The following is an 18957-nucleotide window of genomic DNA, read 5'->3' as shown; positions in this document are numbered from 1 at the left end:
CGAGCTTGTGCTCTGTCTCTAATGAATTTCTCATCGACAGAATAGCAAATCTTCATATCCCATCTCGAAACCGTTGAATGTGCTCTGCTGCAGTCTGTTCCTGGTGCTACAGTGTGTTGTTGTTGTTGTTGTTGTTGTTGTGGTCTTCAGTCCTGAGACTGGTTTCATGCAGCTCTCCGTGCTACTCTATCCCGTGGAAGCTTCTTCATCTCTGAGTAACTGCTGCAACCTACATCCTTCTGAATCTGCTTAGTGTATTCATCTCTTGGTCTCCGTCTACGATTTTTACCCTCCACGCTGCCCTCCAATACTAAATTTGGCAGGACATGTTCTGAGGCATGAAGGGATCACAACCGATCCCTTCCTCTAGTCAAGTTGTGCCACAAACTCCTATTCTCCCCAGTTCTATTCAATACCTCCCCATTAGTTATGTGATCTACCCATCTAACCTTCAGCATTCTTCTGTAGCACCTTATTTCGAAAGCTTCTATTCTCTTCTTGTCCAAACTATTTATCATCGATGTTTCAGCTCCATAAATGGCTATACTCCATACAAATACTTTCAGAACGACTTCCTGATATTTAAACCTATACACGAGGTTAACAAATTTTTCTTCTTCAGAAACGCTTTCTTCGCCATTGGTTCAAATGGCTCTGAGCACTATGGGACTCAACTGCTGTGGTTATCAGTCCCCTAGAACTTAGAACTACTTAAACCTAACTAACCTAAGGACATCACACACATCCATGGCCGAGGCAGGATTCGAACCTGCGACCGTAGCGGTCGCGCGGTTCCACAGTGAGGCGCCTAGAAGCTCTCAGCCACACCGGCCGACCCCGCTGTCCTTTGCTGTCTCTGACAGAATTACAATGTCATCGGCGAACCTCAAAGTTTTTATTTCTTTTCCATGGATTTTAATACCTACTCCGAATATTTCTTTTGTTTCCTTTACTGCTTGCTCAATATACAGATTGGATAACATCGGGGAGAGGCTAAAACCCTGTCTCACTCCCCTCCCAACCACTGCTTCCCTTTCGTGCCCCTGTTAATATTGTACCTAATGTTGGCTGTCTGCCAGTAGGGCAGTGTCTAGTAAACCGCTGTGTTCAGACTCGCCCTAAGGTTGGTAACTACCTTATTTACGTAACATGAGAACCTACGAATCACAGCGTAGATGCAAAAATGATCATTGGTTGTCAGTGTTGTACGATAACGCTAGTACGATTAACGACGTTCATGATTTATGAGTTGCTAATGGGCTACTTCACCGTGCGGGCTACCCTTTGTGCCGCAGAAGAGTGATGCGTTACACACAAGCATGCATGCTGATCAACTGAACAGAGCTTCATTCAGTACTGCAGACCGTATTACGGATCGTGCGCTCTGTATGCGGGCAGCTGGGCCTCGTACCGTCCTTCACTATTTAGGTAGCTGACAAAGCGCTCAGAACTACTGCCGTGGCCGGAATGCGCACCCCTCACGTACAAGGGGGACCCAAAATAAACCGCATTGTTATAAAAAGTTTATTGATGAACCTTTTTACAAAATTACTCCAGTCGCCTTCAAAATACTCCCCATTACATGCGATGCACTTGTCAAGTCTCTCTTTCCCACTGTTGGAAGCATGTTTGGAATTCTTCAAGTTTGATATTGCCCAGTGACCTTTGCGACGCTATTTTACTGCCTACACGTCGTCATAACGCTCCCCTTTCAGCGTTTTTTTTTTTTTTTTTCATTCGTGGAAATAGGAAAAAGTCGCACGGGGCTAGGTACGCCGAATACGGAGCGTGGGGAACGACAGACCACCTCTGAGATGCCAAATAGTGGGTCACTCGTAAGGCCGTGTGTGCTGGAGCGTTGTCGTGATGCAGAAACCGGTCACCTGATCGCCAAAGTTCCGGGCGCTTCCTCCTCACATCCTCCATGAGACGCCTTAGAACATCCAAGTAAAAGTGCTGGTTAACGGTCTGCACAATTCCACGAACATCAAAAAAGACAATGATCATCGTCTTCACTTTGACCTCACTTGCCTTGCTTTTTTTGGTCTGGGAGAGTTCGGAGTCCTCCACTGGCTTGACGCTTGCTTAGTTTCTGGGTCATACCCGTAACACTAACTCTCATCCCCTGTAATGACTTGTTCAAGAAGTTTGGATCATGTGCAATCTCTGTTTTCAACTCCTGACACACATTCATGCGGATGGTTTTTTGCTCCTGTGTGAGAAGGCGCGGAACAAATTTAGCAGCAACACGTCTCATGTGCAAATCCTCACTCAAAATCCGTTAGCACGAGCTCCAACTGATTTCTGTCTCTGCTGAAATTTGGTCGATCGTTTGGCAACGATCCTCGTTGATCTTTTGGCGGACCTTTTCAATGTTCTCCTCATTTCGCGATGTTGAAGGGCGTCCAGAGGGAGCTTGGTCTCCAACACACATCTCACCACGTTTAAAGCGCCCAAACCACTCGAAAACCTGTGTGCGGCTCATACCGTCCCCCTGCAAAACTTCCTGAAGCATTTGGCGTGTCAGGAAACAAAATTTCACACACACTCTTTGTTCTTTTAAAGTTGCCATAACGACTTCGCAGAGGTAACCCGCAAACAGTCAGAGAAACACAATACCACACTTGCACGTTCAGCTGTACACTGACGCCGTCTGCACAGCTATTTCATGAAGGTCTCTAATAACACCATCTAGCGTGAGAACCCTGCATTACGTCTACGAGTGGCAGCGCCCTCTGAGTCTGGTTTCTTTTGGGTCCCCCCTTGTAAACTTTAACGCAAACTGTGGAAAATATTTTCGATGATGAATATTGCCATTTGTTGCCTTTTTATGTCAACTCCGTTTATTCTTTGGTTCCCGCGCAGCCGCGGAACGATGCACCTTACAGTACTGACGCGACCTGACGCCATCAATCTGTGGCAGACTACAAATTCCCTCATGCCTCTTGAGCTGCTGGAGTTTTCCAGGAGCTGCATTCAGACTGCGCATAAAGCGTTCCTGTACCTGTAAGGAACAAGAACGCCTTGAGACGAGCTGGTTGGGCTACGTACGCACTGTGGAAACAAGCGGCATCGTTCTCCTTGAACAACTCTGTAACTCCGCGATTAGTGACAAAAACTGGATGCCAGTCGCCGCGTTAGAGATGTGGGTGATGACGTTTGAGGAACTTTTCCCTCCAGGGTCTCCAACGTTGCGTGGGGCAGTGGTTAAGGCGATGAACCGTATTCGGGACTGAGTTGGAGTTCACTTTTAGCTTTACCGCGGTTTCGCAGAGTCACATCAGGAGTTCAGAATGAATCTCATTTTCAACTAAATACGCGCTGTTTTGAAACTCGCTGGCAGATTAAAACTGTGTGAGTAAAAAATATTTTTTTGTTTGAAAGTGCTTAGTATTTTCAAAACTAGTGTGTAATATATTTCAAATTAAAAGTTTACAGGCAGTGAATGCAAACCCGCTATGGATATCGGAGTGGGACATGGATAAACTTTCAAGAACCGTGTGTTGTTCAACAATTCATGTTCGTAATTACTAGGAGAGGCAGAACAAACAAGTGGGTCAGGGAACGCAATGGAGTGGAATACTTAATTATGGCTGTCATTAATATTTAATGGACTTGAGCGATGCGCGTAGTCAGATGTAGGTGGACCAAGGAATTTGTTCGTTAGGTTTTGCGAGCAATAGAAGGCAAAGACGACGGCCTAACGGGAGGCGAATTACAAGACATGTAGGAGCAACACGAATGCCTTCAGCTGAAGACAGCATGGCGTGCATAAGTCAAGAGAAAGCCTTTATCAGGCAGTGGATGTCAAATGGCTGACAAATTTCTGCCTTCGCTCGCGATTTCTTGAGCCGATGTGGACCAGTCTTAGAAACTGTCAGTATTTCTGCAAGTGTAACATGTTCATATTGGCTGCATTTAGTTTTTGAAAATAACCGACTGTCATAGCAAGATTCATTTTCTGTGCTCTTGGGGACCTTGCCTTCTTCACTCGAACACTCCCTCTCCCCCACCCCAACTCCACTGGCAGTATTTCGCCACACTGGTTTGCCCAGTTCAGAGCTTTGTGACCCAAAGTAGGTAGGCACTGACAGGGGAATGAAAGGATTCACGTTTCACAAACTGGCAGAAGTAGACGCTACGGACTACTTCAGTCAAGTGCTGTATCAACAGATTGTTACTATGCTGATGTAGTCACAGTAATAATAAAGGAATTACTTCTAAATTACTTCGTAGCTGTTAATGTATATTCGAGGAAAACACCTACTTTGGAGAAAAAAGAGCCACTGCCTCTCCTCTTCTAGTACTCAGCTGCTGCTTTTATCTCACACTGAAAACTAAGCATTTGTGTAACTTTACACAGACCACTATTAGCTGTTTGTATACCAACAACTCTACATCTGTTTTTATTAAACATTACAAACGTTTTAGATCTGGATTACAGGTATCAGCATTAGTTAGTCTAATATGCCACTAGCTAAGACGAATTGCTAGCATCCAAAGCAGCCTGGATCATACAGACCACGTGACAACATTGACAAACTGAATTAGTTTTTTGACAAACAGAGGTATGTAAAATGCGAATAGCTAAAATAATTATAGCAAACAACTGTTGCTTCCTGGTCCATGGTTACTGTTATCATCCTCTTGTGAGGTAGTTAACTCTGTAAAATCCCCCTCTCTCTCTGCTGATTTATATTTGAATTTCCTGATTTGGATTATTTTGGTCTATGCATGGAGTCTCACGATAGATATTTCTTGCAATTTGGTAACAGTGTGTCTTTTGATGGGCGCCGTAACCTTGTAAAAACAATTTCTTTTATTTATGGCCCTGTGTCGTCAGTACGCTACGAACATAAAAATCTGCTTTCATTAATAACAAAGAAATCACGGAAGTAGAATTACTTTTACCCTGTTATTTATTTGCTTCGAGCAGCAAAATTGAGACACTGCTCTAAGCATACACTTCTCACTTAAAAACGTTACTTCGGTTGATATTGCGAAGCAATTGAAAGTAATTATACCGCTTGCAATGGCGGATAACAATGAATGGCCCGATTTCGTTACTTAAGCGTCTAATACTTTGAGTTGATAAACGTGAGCCGACCAGATTGGCCGAGCGGTTCTAGGCGCTACAATCTGGAACCGCGCGACCGCTGCGGTCGCAGGTTCGAATCCTGCCTCGGGCATGGATGTGTGTGATGTCCTTACGTTAGTTAGGTTTAAGTAGTTCTAACTTATAGGGAACTAATGAGCAGTTAAGTCCCATAGTGCTCAGAGCCATTTGAACCATTTTTTATAAACGTGAATTTTTCTTTCTTTGGTGTCGTCCCCGTATTCCTTAAGAGGGAGACAACTGGACACCCAGAGAGCAAGCTAAATCTTTGCTGTACCCATGGTACAGCATAATATATTTGATTTAATACGTAGGGTTACCATACGTCTAACATAAGAAAAGATGACAGTGCTTATAAAAAAAAGAGGACGTACTTTTTCGGTAATCTCATGTGGTATACAGGTTAAAAATAAACAATCTAAAACTGCCCTAAATTAAAGCATTGGCTTTCTGTGGTTATTTTAAGACTAAATATGCGAGAGCTTTATAGTTTATTCGACATCGCTATACTCTTATTTCATTATTATCTCTTTAACTTCTATGCCATGAATGTTTGGAGCATGAAAAAACCTATATTAAGAGCTTTTTCCCCAACTATTCATAATAGTTCAGGCAGTTCTCAAGTGGTTGAAATTGTACTGGGCACAGACAACACCTTTTATGTTTTGTGTTTTAAATCTATTCGTTTCTTTGGTACACTGTGCGTTTACAAGAGAAAAGACACGTTCTGTGTTACCATTATGATTAGGTACAGAAAAAAATTCTACAATTTTCAGCAGTTCAGAATAATAAACAAAGCTAGGTGACTGACTGAAATATGCATATCGCAATTCAGCTGCTGGTTGATTTTGTTTCCTTTGATATTCCTTCCAAAATTTTATAAAATTACAAATCTGATCAAAGCACAATGTATCATTAACGCTTACTTTTGTTTGTTCTTTGAGATACGTAATACAGTTTTCAGCATCCTCCCAACTAGGAATTCTTGAGAGATGCATCCACTAGAATGGTCCGAACTGTTGATAATGAGCCAACCACTTCTCTAGATATTCAATAGCAGAGCTAAACACGACTGTCATCTCTTTGACAAAGTTGTCACGCTCCTGTGAGTGACTTTCTTCCCTTTTATGTGGAAGTATTATCGCTATTTTTAAGGGCACATAAATATGTTTGTACCTTTCCTCGAAAGTTTCTAAAGTAGATTCTAGAACAGAAACAGATTCAGCTACAGAATTTAATTCACTCTCCAAACTGACATCAGTTCGCAAAAAATCCGTATCACAGGAATACAAAATTGAAAAAAAGCAAGATTTCAAACAGGAAACATGTGAATCAACCTCTCAATACAAGGAAGTAGAGATAACCACCCGGTTTTTGTGTGGTGTAATAGCTGCTGGTATCTAATCTCCAGAAAATCTGAAAGTTCTTTCAACTATTTTGCACTTACAGAATAAATGGTTAAGTAACTGATATTGATTCAACTATTTTTAAAATATCCAGTCTTCAGCCCGGAATCAAAGCCATGTTGCACACAATTGTGCAGGACATGTGGTTGACAATCCATCTCGACTAATTTCTGAAACAACACAACTTTTAACTCAGCCTCCAAGGCTAGCAAAGAACATAATGGTCAGACCATACCGGTTGAATATAGGGTAGAGAAGTTCCTAATGACATCGCCAACGACACAAAAATCAATTTACCAAATCAGAGTGACTTATTTGTCAAAGATATTACAGCTGCATTTATTTACGATTAATTACAGCGACGGCTAATGTCCTTTGTTTGAAATCACATTTTTTTCACGGAGCCCGAATAAGAACATGTTGTGGATTTGTATCAAATCCGCCCGGACACATTTTCTTGCCTCAAAAATAGGATGTATGACAACTCTAGTAACACGTATTGTCGTGATTCTCTCTACTCTGGAGGAGGGAAATGAAACAGATATACTGAAGTCTGCATGGGTCTGGATTTGAGACTGCATTTCCGTAATATCCTTAGTTTACCGGTGAAGGCGATAAAGTCCATATACGAGTCCGAGACCATATTTGCATTCTTAATATCCATATCCATCTAGGTCGCATCTTTAACTGACTGGTACTAAACGAGTTAAAGGTGCGACTTAAATGGGGATCGGAATGAAAAATAACCATAGAGATTACGTAATCAAATCTATTCGTGACATAAACTTTTGAAAAAGCATGTTATTTTATTCGTGAGATTACAGTTTCATAATCTCGATAGAAAATAATTGAAAATTTTTGCGAGTTACGTGGCTTTGATCAGCGATGTATTTCCCTCACTCAGTGCGACACTTCATGTAAGTGAATAGGATTCGCGAACTTTTCGTGCACTGTTTTTTTTTTTGTTTTTGTTATTACGCATGTTTATACTAAAAGATAGCAGTATATCTACGAACACATTTCTCCAGCTAGATGCACTGTAATCAGATCAGCTACACTCATATCACGGGCCATCTTTGACGTCTGAATGTACGGCCAGAATGCTCGGTCCTCAGATAAGTCAAGCTGAGTTCCACACGAGTAATGCTTTCTAAAACCGTGCTGGTTTGTGGACAAAAGCTTTTCTGTGCCAAGGGAATTTATTAGACCGAATATGCTCTTGTGCAGCAAACCTGTGTTAAGGATAATGGTCAGTAATTATGCGGGTCCGTTCTTTTATCGTTCGTATATTCAGAAGTCAACTGAGTTTTCATACAGCGGCGCGGAGCTTTGAGCTGGGCGAAAGATTCGCGATAAATGCAAGCGAAGTAACGGGCTAGTGCCGTGGAGTACACTGTGAAACCGAAATGGAATTCCGCTCGGACCTGGCGAACTATTTGTTTTCAAATCTTTCAGCTGCTTCCCTACACCAGGGATGCGGAATCTCTTTGAAAAGGAAGAAGTGTGCACACATGCGTAAAATCAGTCCTCGAGAATTAATTAATCCGCCGTGAACTACGCTGCTTGTAGTCGCCAGGTGATCCGTGTCTTAACTTTGCACTAGCACTTCCACCCCGGAATCTGAAGTACAGACCTTTTATTCATTGCCAAATTCTCACATTTCTAGAGCTGATTGTGACTGATAAACCATACGTTGCCTAGAGTGAAGGGGAATTCTGTGGCTTTAGCAATCACTGTGTAGGTTCGGTTTACTTTTTGTTGCCAAGCAGTTCACGGAACATTGTTTTCTTCGCCTGACGGCGGCTCGACACCGCGCTGTGGTCAAAGAGGACCAGTACTGCAACCGGGTCTCCAATCTTTTGTCAAAGTTGTCTCTTCCTCGTACACGCCGTTATCTATCTGCAGGAAGGGCCCGGTCCATCATCCCCCAGTGCGACGAGTGAAGCGACTTCGCAGGACGCCTCACTCCTCACCAAAGAGATCAACATTAACATGACTTTGGCTGCCTGACCGATAACGGTACATATTTCCACAAGGACCCCTATTCTCAAGCCGCTCTAGGTAATCACTACAGCCGCGCGGGGTAGGGCGTCTTGTCACGGTTCGCGGGGCTGCCCCCTCTGAGGTTCGGGTCTTCCCTCGGGCATGGCTGTGTGTAGTCCTTAGCGTAAGTTAGTTTAAGTTGGACTAAATAGTGCGTAAGCTTAGGGACCGATGACCTCAGCAGTTTGGTCCCATAGTCGCTACGACAAATTTCCAATTTCTAATCACAACAGTTCGCGCACATAGAAAACATACGTCTAGTTTCTGAGATTATGTTTAGTTTTAGATGGCAGAAAGATTGTAGTAGGCCATGAAGATTAAGTCCATGACATTTTGTAGATGTGCTTATGTGTCTACTCGTCGTATGAGGTATGTGTATGTATGTGTGTGTGTGTGTGTGTGTGTGTGTGTGTGTGTGTGTGTGTGTGTGTGTGTGATCCTAGGCTATTTATTATCGGATCTGTCGACCACCTGAATGTCGTTTTGGGGCGTTTCTCACATTCATGTAGTCGAATGATGGGCTTGGATTGCAATTTAAGCAAACAAGTCGAATAAAACCTCATGTATTTTAGGACAATTGTTTACTTCATTATGACATTAAACATTATAGAACAGAAGACCAAAAAAAATTCAATTCATTCATTAATATTATCAGTTATTAGATTCTGTAAGCAAACGAAGGTATTATAGATGACATCAAAATTGAATAAGCTTTATTTCTTGCATCTCCACTTTGAAGAGTGGTTAGTGGCGTATTTTGATTTCTTTTCAGTTTCAGATGTTCAATTTTCAGTGCTTACTGAAGTATCGGCCTTGGACCTTAATTGATGTCAAACACGCGAAAGTCACTACAGAGCTCAATACACACAACACGTAATATTATACTACAGTTACCAAGCCGAAGTGCCAGTTTACAGCAACCACTGTCGTTAGTCGCGCGGTTTGAGGCGCATGTCACGGACTGCGCAACCCCTCCCGCCGGAGGTTCAAGTCCTCCCTCGGGCATGGGTGTGTGTGTCGTTCTTAGCATAAGTTAGTTTTCGTTAGTTTAAGTAGTGTGAAAGTCTAGGGACCGATGACCTCAGCACTTGGGTCCCTTACGAATTCACTAGTACGGAGGCATATAAGTAGTCGTTTTTCGCTCGTTCTATTTGCGAGTGAAACAGGAAAGGAAATGACTAACAGTGATACAATGTACCCTCCGCCACGCACCATATGGTGACTTGCGGAGTAAGTATGTAGATATTAACCTAACGTTATTGCCATGGAAGTAAAATTATCTTTCGAGAATACTTTTCAGTTTCACGGTTTAACTTCTTGATCATTTTGTTGGGTAGATTCTGGATTGAATCATACAAAAATGTGTCGTGGATAGTTAGTCTGTGAGATCTTCTCATGGGGTGAAGAAGTACGAGTTTAAGCGTGGTTCCACTAGCGCGAACTATTTATTTTATGGTAATTACGTTCAATTTAAAACAATGAATTTTTATTTTCGGCTTCCGGTCTGAACCTAGATGGGCAATGGTTAACTTCACTAAAAACGCTGATAGCGTGAGTGTTCATGTAATCTGAAAAAAACTTGACATTGACATAGGAACTTTTTCATGAACTCAAGATATAATAAACCCAATTGTAATCATGAACCTTTTACTTCAAAGATACCTCTTTCAACATATTAAATTTATTTGGCTCAGTTATATTGAAGAGTAAAAGTAGTACTCTGAGAAAACATGTATGACATAGGCACATGGCTATACAGTGGTACGGATATCTGGACGGTAAGTTTGTCCGGTAATGGTGTCTTCAGTTGGTCTGATGTCGAATCGATTCGAATGGAAACAACAGTTCATAAAATGTTTCAGAAACGACCGATCAACTTAGATCTTTTAGCATCATAGAAATCTACCTACAAAAAATTGTGTGCATGACTATCAGTGCTTCGTGCTCCGGTAATGTACATCTCTTTTGAAATTTAGCTCTGGGAAATGATACGTGTTCAGACTCACCGAATTCTGCAGCGGCACGTGGTTGAACGGTAGCTGGCTGGGCAGGACAGCTCAGGGTGCAGAGGAAGCCAGGGGAGTGCACCACCTCCAGTAGGACCGTCCCTACCGGAGCACTGTAGTGTCCAAACCAACCTTCATATCGAGGCCTGCTTTACATAATATTGATAAGCAGTTCATTAATAGGTATAAGATGTAGAGAAAGATTCGTAATATACGACGTTTGCAAGAACGAAGAGGGAACGGTGTGAGTTAACGAGCATTTCGCTCTCATTTAAGTATATGGCCGAAAGAGTCAGCCTTCAGGAATTGTGGAACGAGCCCTGTCGTCCCGGACCGCGTGCCACAAAGGGCGCAGATTCACCACGAGATGAGGACATTCACAGACGTCTATTGTGCTGAATGAGGCCTAAGAGCTGTCGTGTGCGAGTGAGACAGACGAGAACCTACGTCATAGCGAAACCCAGGGAGGCATAGCAGTGTTAAATATGGCGGACCTAAGATCGGCCCATGGAGGTACCTCCATGGATCGGCCATAAAGGGAAACATTTATGAAAACTATCTAATTCTGTAGCAATTCAGGGAATTAAGGCACAGTTATTTTAATCTACCATCCTTCATAAATTTTCATAGTGATCCCAATAAAACTGAAATATTGATAATATCTATAATAGTTTAGGATTTTCTATTAAAGTGAAATTAACAAGTTTTGAAAGCAAGATCCGAATGCTAAAATCTGAACGCTTTGACCGATCTTAAAGATCGACATTTCATATACAAGCGCGTCATGAAAATTACAAACGCTGTAAATATAAACTTTGCAACTTTATTTGTTTAAAAGATAAAGTAAATTTAAATTATCAGTATTTTCAGTTAAGCATCAGATCATAATTTACTGCACACAAAACACATTGAACGATGACAGCATGACACTTCATTGAATCATTTGGTAATAGAATATTTGTTGTAAAGTTTAGTGCATAATACCTACTTTTGTTCTTTATTTATTTATCAGGAAGCACATTTGTGCAAGGCTACTGGCCGTGACATTCAAAGTTAAGAAGGAAATTGTATTGGTTTTATGTAAAAGAATTTAACGTTTATTTTGTTATGGATATTATTGAGCGATGAGATTATGAATGATCGAACTGTGTCAAATAGATATGCACTCGAGCGTAACAGGAACTCTAAATGCGACCACTTTCGCTATTAGTTTGCTTTCTGAATAAACATTATTCTAACCAAATCGTAACTGTGTGGCCTAAGTCATTTATGGGTCGTTAATTTAGTTCCCGATATTATTATTACTGTTATTATATGTTATATTAAATTTGTATTTCGCAAACTTGCCATCAATCAGACAATTTAACTAAAGGATCACAAGTGTCTAATTTAGTACGTGTAATGCGACACGTGCGGTTCATTCCCTAGACGAGTTTTAGCCAAGACATTTCGACGAAGAGGAACCGCGTGTGAGCCCGAACATCTTACGGACGTTAGCTCGCAACGATAAGAATGGAAGTCCAACACGTAAGTGCGGAGATTAAAGATGATGTAAGGCAGAGATTCAGTCTTTCTCCAATTTTGTTCAACGTATATTTATAAGGAACAGTGAAGTAAATAAGAGTTTCAGGAGTGGGATTAACACTCAGGGTGAAAGGATGTCAGCAATAACATTGGCTGATGATGCTATTCCAAGACCTACAGCAGCTGTTGAATTGAATGAACAGTCTACTGGCCACGAAATAAGGACAAAATAAACCAAATAAAGTCGAAAATAATGAGGCGCAACAGAAATAATATTAGCCGGAATTTAATATCAGAAGCGACTGAGGTATTTTGCAGAGGGATTGTGAAAGTTAAGCAGACTGGCAAGATACAGGATGAGGAGTTCCGCAGATGGACGAGCAGCGTTGTAAGTGGAGAAGCATGGGCCCCCGCAGAAATTTAACGAAGTGGGGGCAAGATTTTAAAACTGATTTTTTTTCTTTATATAACTGAGTAGGTGAATTTGAAATGACATAACGCCCCAAGAACCATATTTAACAAGAAAAATACCTAACTTATTTTATCGTTAAGTATTGAGGTTACTCAATCAGATCTTTGAGGTGCATTACTACATGCAAAGTATATCTTAACAGTATTAATGTGTCATCTTTCCAATTCAGTTATCTGCAATTATATCTTCATATCATGAAACCCACGATATCCAACAAGCACCGAACGGGAGAGGATAGTGTTTTACAAACTGGACTCGCATTCGAGAGGACGATGGTTCAAACCAGCGTCTCGCCATCCTGATTTAGGTTTACCGTGACTTCCCTAAGTCGCTTAGACAAATGCCAGGATGTTTCCTTTGAAAGGGCACGGCCGCTTTCCTCCTCTATCCTTCTGTAATCCGAGCTTGTGCTCCGTCTCTAATGACCTCGTTGTCGACGGGAGGTTCAGCACTAATCATCTCCTTCCTGTAACAAGTCAGGAAGTAAAGTTGGGAGATATTCATTTTTTTTTTTTTCTTCTTCAATCAGTAATGTCGACTCTTAAAGTTCAAAATTTGAAATAGAAAAAAAAAGTTAGAGTGATTGAGGAAACACTGCTTGGTATCAACAAAAAATGCTTTAAATACGATGGTTTTATGTGGAAGTGACAGAAAATAGGTTAGAGATTCTGTTTCAGCAATGTACTGTAAATCTTCACATTCGCCATGACTGCAGGGCAGCACCGAAATGGCTTTCAGCACCAAGAAAACAGCACAATTTTCCGTGAACGGCTTGAGAACCAAACTAACCCAAATCCTATTGCGATTGCTAAAACTACATTATACCGCGTCACGCTCGGAAATACTGAATATGCGCTTTGGTAGAATCGAAATCAATCATTGACAGACTTCTGTAATAAATGCGAAGCCTGTCCCCCTATTCCAGGATGACCCCCTACCGCCGTCGGCCCCGTTGCGGACGGCTGTGCCTATAAGGAAGGACAGAGTGATAATGAACGTGCTAACACATCAGCGAGTAATTTTCGTGGTACTAAAGGTGGCCGTAAGGGACAGTAATTGTTGGGAGAGGCGAGGATCGGAATATATGCAGCGAACAGTTGAGGATGTTGGATGCAGGTGCTACAGTGAATGGAGAGACTGAGTCGAGCGGCAACAGTAGCGAACCAGCCAGAAGCCTCATTAAAAGGGCGTGCATTTATTTAGCCTATTTATTTGTATACAACCTAATGTTTTAAGTAGATAAAGTACCAGAATCTGTATTTCAACCACTAAAGTAATCTGGAAGTAGGTTGCCTTGCCGATCGCTAACTCCTGTTTGCGGGCATCAAGAGTACAGTGGGTGACTGCGGTGCAAACAATACGTGACAAGCCGCACCAACTGCCCAACGACGAATTCGCTGCGTGGGGAAGAGATCTCGGGATTTCCCAAGAGAGGCAGCCACAAGTGAGAAGTGTATTAAATCGGAAAGTCTCGGGATTTCCATCCAGTAGAAGTAGGCTACCGCGTAGGTTGGATGACATTCTGAAGAAACTAGCAGCTGTGAATGGATACTCCTATCCCCAGGAGACAGCTGGAGTAGAGTGGTCCCACCTCTTCGGGAATAATCGTCTTTTGGCTTGCAATGATTTATAGTAGTCGTGTTTGCCAAGCAAATTTACAGAAATGGATTCGGCCTACTATGTTAAAAATACACTGGCGGAAAAAAATCTCAACACCAAAAAATAATGTAGAGAAACGAAATTTCGGGAATACATTTGTTTAGGTAACTCACTTAAGTGATTAATATTGCAAGGTCACAGGTTAGTATGTCCCTTCGTTCTGTATATTTCGGATTAGGAATAACCCTCAGAAGAAGGATACAAAAGGCAAATCGTGGGAAGTTCTACTGTAAGAAAGATAAAATGAGGCAGAGATAAAATCAAAGAGAAAAAGAGGGAAATGAGAGGGGTAAGGTGAGCCAACTGCTCTGCCCAGAATGCAAATTTGAATAGACATCTTTCCCTTGTAGAAACACGCCTACCAACTTTCGTTTATGTCGCACAACTCATTTTTTCCGTCAGTTTATTTTCGTTTTCCTGATTGCCAAACGTTTCAGCACATTTGTGGCATCATCGCCAGTGGGTCTACGTTTATTACATACATTAAAATTTTGAATACGTAATGAAACCAGCTGTGAGTAAGTGGGTAAGTATCGGATTAGAAATAGAAACGGTCAGCGTTCAGTCTTCTGTTGATTCTAGGACGTTTTCTGTCACTTAGCGTTTCATTCGCCGCTAGCGACGATCTGTTACTGCGAAAAATGCTAACTTTCACTGTGGTCGTGCGTCCACGTTAAACAGTAGGTCTCCCTATACAGAATTGGTAAGGCAGTCTGTAGGGAGGCAAAGGCATAGCAGCAATCATAGGAAGAAGCGTAGTAAAGCACTCCGGGAAGTTAACAAGTGCAGTGGAGCCTTGTTTATTCGCTCATTATGAATCTGGATTTTCGGTTCATCTGTGTGTGTGTGTGTGTGTGTGTGTGTGTGTGTGTGTGTGTGTGTGTGTGTCAGACCCAGCTCGTTTTCAAATGGCTTTTCCTCAGGTATGCCAGCGCTGTATGTCATGTAGACAAGTGGGAGTAGTCTCAGTTTCGTGAGCAGGAGTGGCTTGTGACAAAGAGGGTTTTTAACTACTTTCGGCGGCCTGCTAATGAGAAGAAATATCTGAGTTTTACGTCCCTATAGACACAAAGCCTACTCATTTTGATTGATCAAGTATGGAGGAAGGAATCGCCCTCGTTGTCTGGGGCACGAGCCCGGCGTACGCTTCAAGTGTTATTTATTCATCTGTTTTCGTGTGAACACATTGCTTTATGGAGAACAGGTACACACCACAGAGACGAACAGTTATTGCACAAACATGATGAAAGATGTGTAAAATGAGAAATTTGAAGTAAAAAAAAAAATGAACACACGTCTGTCACCAACACAGGTGACACTTTTTTAGCCAGTAACAAAGACGAACTGACTGTAAGAATCCCCTAGCGAACACATTGCGATGCCAAATCGGAAGCTTCTAGTGATGGAATATTTTAAACTATAGAAAATTTGAACGTGAAGGCTAGATAAGGATGTGAACTCTGCCCCTCGCGATTACGCGACTATTGCAACTAAACGCTCATCTCCGGCATCTGTAGAAGTAACACGAGCCAGCGCTCATCATTTTATACAAGCATGAAAAACGAAGCCATCAGCCGTCCACATATGAAGAAAGTTACATTTAGAACATCTGTCGTTACTTTATGCCCATCGAGTGGGGTGTGTTCAGAGTTCTAACCAATGATCTCTCTGTAGTGCTGTTGGTCTTATCACAAATTAACTGTTTCCTGTTTTTCGTTAACGTTTCTCCCAATATCTTCCAATAAGGTCGACGAAGTCAACGCCTTGCAGTACGAGTCAAATTCCAAATATCCTGTGTCATACAGAGCAAAGTGGTTAACATGTTCCTTTACATTTTAAACGTGGAAAAAAAGGAAATTGCTGCAGAATATGGAAATCAGTGAGTAAGTCATTGCATTTGTTGCTTTTACAATTTCATATACAAGTACTTCATAGATCTTCTACAAATAATAATAATAATAATAAATAATAATTGATAATGGAAATGAAGTCCCAAGCTTCTTGACAGAGCATAGGGGAACGATGCTGGAGACCCGCACAGCCGTACTGGGCAAGGTCCTAGGGGAGGTGGTCTGCCGTTGCCTTCCTCCGACCGTAGTGGGGATGAATGATGATGAAGAAGATGACACAACACCACCCAGTCATGTCCGGGCAGGTGAAAATCCCTGACCCCGCCGGGAATCGAACTCGGGACTCCGTGCTCGGGAAGTGAGAATGCTAAAACTATTAGTATACTCTTGTAAAAGGTATTATTGCTAAGAAGTGTTGTAGGTACACGAAGCTGACAAAGGGCTAAATGTTTCGTATAATTTACGTTGAAATTGCCTTGTAAACCGATGTTCGTGTTATGGTCTTCAGTCCAAAGACTGGTCTGATGCAGCTCTCCATGCTACTCTATCCTGTGCAAGCCTCTTCATGTTCGAGTAACTACTGCAACCTACACCCTGCTGAATCTGCTCGGGGCACTACCTTACGGGACTACCTTACCTCCGGAATATTTTACTCAAGATAATATCATTTAACCATACAGTAGAGCTACGTGCCTCAGGAAAAAATACGGCAGTAGTTTCCCCTTGCTTTCAGCCGTTCGCAGTACCAGCACAGCAAGGCTGCTTTGGTTGATGTTATGTTAAAAGGACACATCAGACAATCATCCAGACTCTGCCCCGCTTCAAGAGCCACACGTTTATCACTTCACTGCGGTTGCACCTGTGAGTACCAGTATCTGAATCCCTGAGGCACGCAAGCCTCGCATCGGCCATGGCATTTTAATTTATTACTTTTTTACTAGTAACTCTCTTAGCAACACATCTTGCTGAGAGTATCCACATTACTGTTGAATGTCCCTACAAAATTATATCTTTGAAAGGCGTATAGTTCGGGAGATGTGACATTATTTGAGAAGCGTGAAAAACTAGCTTTCTCTTAAAATTAAGCGCAAATTTCCCAGTATTTGACGCTGGGAGCACTTAGTGACTTCCAACAAATCTTAAACATAATTTCAAACCTCTTCTAAACTTTTTCTCGTTTACCTGCCTAAGAGTCAGATATTTAACATATGAACTAATTTGTAAAGTAATCACATATATGAAGCTGTTTTCGAATCTTTACGGAATTGGGTTTGCTGGTCACTTTCCTGAAACGGTAAGATGCAGTTCTCAGTAAGACAGGAAAAAAACCATTCAAAACTTCAGAGCGCTATTAAGTGCTAAAAATTTCTGATTCATTAACAGAGTGCGAGAAGTAAGTTTTCTAACTGCGAAAACGCCGACAGCAAGTCTTTTAATATTTATTTAAATCCTGTCTTTGTTATGAAATTGAAATTTTAATTAAAAACATTGAATAAATTTTTAATAAAAATAACAATTTTAATTACTAAGCACAAGACAATATTTGATGCACACAAGCAAAATATTTCATTGTGAAATGAAAAAATAATATGTTGGTTGATAATACAGTTCAGCCTCTGGAAATAAAATATTTTTTCTATTTCAGATTTCTGCACTTAATTTTAATTCATTGTGAATATTCGCATTTTCACGCAATTAGTAATTAAAATATAAATATTTTTATTAAAAGTTATAATTCAATTCTTGTTAATTAACATTTCCTTTTCGGAATAAATGTGGAATTTTAAAGAAGAAGAATAAAATCATTATTAGCTGACGCCTACTTACTGTTTATTTTATTTGGCGTTTTTGCGGGTTCCTATTTATAACGTAAATTTCCGAAATCCAAACGTTTGTGGATATACTTATCTTGTAGCCATTTGTTGTCTAGGAATGCAGGTCCAAGTTTGTTTTTAGTGATCATTTAGCGTTATTAAGAACAAACATTTGAAATAGGCTTCATAAACAACCTAAGATCGATGCACTGAACGACTGATGCATGTCTCAGTGCGTCAGTGTTGCCAGCTTGACCGTAGGCAAAAACTGCAGCCCCATTTTGGAAACATACCCACATCTGTGACCTGCTAAGGCGTCTACTAAGTCTGTCACCACAACAACCGCCCACGCAAGTGCTACATCGAAAAATACCGCCCCTGTCCCCCTCCTCTCCAACACCGTTTTTCGGCTGAGGCTTCGGCTTTTGTTCTGGTGGCTAATAGCGTCGTTCCCATGGCATCAGACAAGGCCTACGATCGCATTCACGACACGTCTTACGACTAAGTATCATGCAGTTTTATGTTGACAGATAATAATGCAGATAGTTCATTGCATCCAGTTGCCATTGAAAGTGCCTCAAATTAGCGGTTCTAGTCTAATACAATTTGTATCTTTAATGTCCTGATTGAACTGGACCGAAAGGGGTGAAAATTAAAAACAAACAAAAACAAACATCACTAGAAAAGTGCCGAAATAAAAATCTGACAACGTTTTCATTTTATACTTCAAACGATTCTCTTTGACCAGAGGATTACAAAACAATAATTAGGTTTCGATGAAGCAAAGTGTTATGATGTTAATTATTACTTTAGAACTGTCCAAACTCAACTGAACAAACAATTTTTTTCTTGCAGAACACGTTTCCCCCTTATTTGCATGGGCTCTTCAGTGGCCTGGAATATATACATATTTGTGTTTAAACTATTTTGCTTTACATTTTGGAAGTTATTTATATTGAAGTTATAAACAGTTCTAGCATTTTCTGCTTATCTACGATATAGTGATAATATAGATTTCTATCAACAAATTTCACACATGCTGTTCTGTCTGTGTTGTTGTTCTGCTT

The 18957-nt window shown here is 41.2% G+C and overlaps 1 protein-coding gene across 4 annotated transcripts in view; it reads left to right on the top strand.

The window, feature by feature from the left end:
• The window catches only part of LOC126285378 (acetyl-CoA carboxylase), a 385520-nt gene that overhangs the window by 88785 nt on the left and 277778 nt on the right, over positions 1 to 18957 (top strand). The gene's annotated exons all lie outside the window — the stretch shown is intronic.

This window comes from Schistocerca gregaria, chromosome 8 (genome assembly GCF_023897955.1).
Source record: "Schistocerca gregaria isolate iqSchGreg1 chromosome 8, iqSchGreg1.2, whole genome shotgun sequence".
NCBI classification, from domain to species: domain Eukaryota; kingdom Metazoa; phylum Arthropoda; class Insecta; order Orthoptera; family Acrididae; genus Schistocerca; species Schistocerca gregaria.
The sequence above is the reverse complement of the archived record's forward strand: the minus strand, read 5'-3'. Positions and strand labels throughout refer to the sequence as shown.